Below are 2500 nucleotides of genomic sequence, written 5' to 3' on the forward strand. Positions count from 1 at the left end.
AGGGTGAAGTGGAGGGCCATGTTAACTGCGTCGTCCACAGACCTGTTGGCTCTGTAGGCAAACTGAAGGGGGTCCAGGAGAGGGTCTGTGATGGCTTTGAGGTGTGCCAGGAGCAGGCGCTCAAAAGACTTCATTACCACAGATGTAAGGGCGACCGGTCTGTAATCATTTAGTCCTGTTGGCCTTAGCTTTTTGGGCACAGCGATGATGGTGGAGGACTTGAGACAGGCTGGTACATGGCATGTCTCCAGGGAGGTGTTAAAGATGTTGGTGAACACCGGAGACAGCTGGTCAGCGCAGTGCCTGAGGGTGGCTGGAGAGACAGAGTCCGGCCCGGCTGCTTTGCGTGGATTCTGCCTCTTGAAAAGCCCATTAACTTCTCCCTCCTGAAAGGAGAGAGTCGTTTCTGTAGTATGGGTGGGGGATGGGGCCTCTTGGGTGGGAAGGGGTGGTTCAGGACAGTCCAATTGTCTTTCAAATCTACGGTAGAACTCGTTCAGGTCGTTGGCTAGGCGGGAGTCGTTAGTGGTGTGGGGCGCTCTGGGTTTGTAGTTGGTGATGTGCCTGAGCCCTTTGGCAGACAGAAGCAGCGTCGTTAGTAGAGAACTGGTGTTTTAGTGTCTCTGAGTACAGTCGTTTAGCCTCTCTCACCGCTTTGCTAAACCTGTTCTTCGACTCCTTGAATCTGTCTCTATCCCCACTCCTAAACGCTTCCTCCTTCTCCAACCTCAACCTTTTGAGCTTTGCTGAGAACCAGGGCTTGTTGTTGTTAAAGTTCACCCTGGTACGTGTTGGGATACAGCAGTCCTCACAGAAGCTGATGTACACAGCCTCTGTGAGTTCATCCAGACTATTGGTAGCAGTCGTGAACATATCCCAGTCAGTACAGTCTAAGCACGCCCGCAAATCTTCCACAGCCTCACTGGTCCACTGTTTAGATTTCCTCACAGCAGGTTAACAGAGTTTTAGTTGCTGCCTGTATGCACGAATCAGGTGGACCAAGGGAGTTCTGTGCGAGCCGAACAGCCCCGTGACCCACAAGAGAAACATCCCCGCCAAATTCGAGCGTTTGACGGGGTCTATCCGTGAAAAAATATTCACGTTTTTGAGTGCACATGCATTTCTGCTGCAAATGCCTCTGGAAGTTTCATGCCGTTCGTATGCCAATTGTGGCAACACGAAAATGACCCGTTTTCCCATTCCGAGGGATTTCTGTGCGACCCTAACAGCCCCGTGAGCCACAAGAGACACATCCCCGCCAATTTCTAGCGTTTCACGGGGTCTATCCGTGAAAAATATAGACGTTTTTGAGTGCACATGCATTTCTGCTGCAGATGCCTCTGGAAGTTTCATGCCGTTCGTACGCAATGTGGCAACACGAAAATGACCCCTTTTCCCATTCCGAGGGATTTCTGTGCGACCCTAACTAACAGCGCCCGTGAGCCACAAGAGAGACATCCCCGCCAATTTATAGCGTTTCACGGGGTCTATCCGTGAAAAATATAGACGTTTTTGAGTGCACATGCATTCCTGCTGCAAATGCCCCTGGAAGTTTCATGCCGTTCCTATGCAATGTGGCCACACAAAAATGACCCGTTTTCCCATTCCGAGGCATTTCTGTGCGACCCTAACAGCCCCGTGAGCCACAAGAGAGACATCCCCGCCAACTTCTAGCGTTTGACGGGGTCTATGCGTGAAAAATATTAAAATTTTTGAGTGCACGTGCCTTTCTGCTGCAAATGCCTCTGGAAGTTTCATGGCGTTCCTATGCAATGTGGCAACACGAAAATGACCCCTTTTCCCATTCCGAGGGAGTTCTGTGCCACCCTAACAGCCCCGTGAGCCACAAGAGACACATCCCCGCCAATTTCTAGCGTTTCACGGGGTCTATCCGTGAAACATATAGAAGTTTTTGAGTGCACATGCATTCCTGCTGCAAATGCCTCTGGAAGTTTCATGCGGTTCGTACGCAATGTGGCAACACGAAAATGACCCGTTTTCCCATTCCCAGGGATTTCTGTGCGACCCGAACAGCCCCGTGAGCCACAAGAGACACATCCCCGCCAATTTCTAGCGTTTCACGGGGTCTATCCGTGAAAAATATCAATTTTTTTTGACTGCACATGCATTTCTGCTGCAAATGCCTCTGGAAGTTGCATGCGGTTCGCATGCAATGTGGCGACACGAAAATGACCCGTTTTCCCATTCCGAGGGATTTCTGTGCCACCCTAACAGCCCCGTGAGCCACAAGAGAGACATCCCCGCCAATTTCTAGCGTATCACGGGGTCTATCCGTGAGAAATATTCACTTTTTTGAGTGCACATGCATTCCTGCTGCAAATGCCTCTGGAAGTTTCATGCGGTTCGTATGCAATGTGGCGACACGAAAATGACCCGTTTTCCCATTCCGAGGGATTTCTGTGCCACCCTAACAGCCCCGTGAGCCACAAGAGAGACATCCCCGCCCACTTCTAGCGTTTCACGGGGTCTCTCCGTGAAA

This window comes from Petromyzon marinus, unplaced genomic scaffold (assembly GCF_048934315.1).
Source record: "Petromyzon marinus isolate PM22_M1 ecotype Great Lakes invasive population unplaced genomic scaffold, UKy_Petmar_22M1.pri1.0 PM_G_Scaffold_38, whole genome shotgun sequence".
In the NCBI taxonomy this organism is placed as follows: domain Eukaryota; kingdom Metazoa; phylum Chordata; class Hyperoartia; order Petromyzontiformes; family Petromyzontidae; genus Petromyzon; species Petromyzon marinus.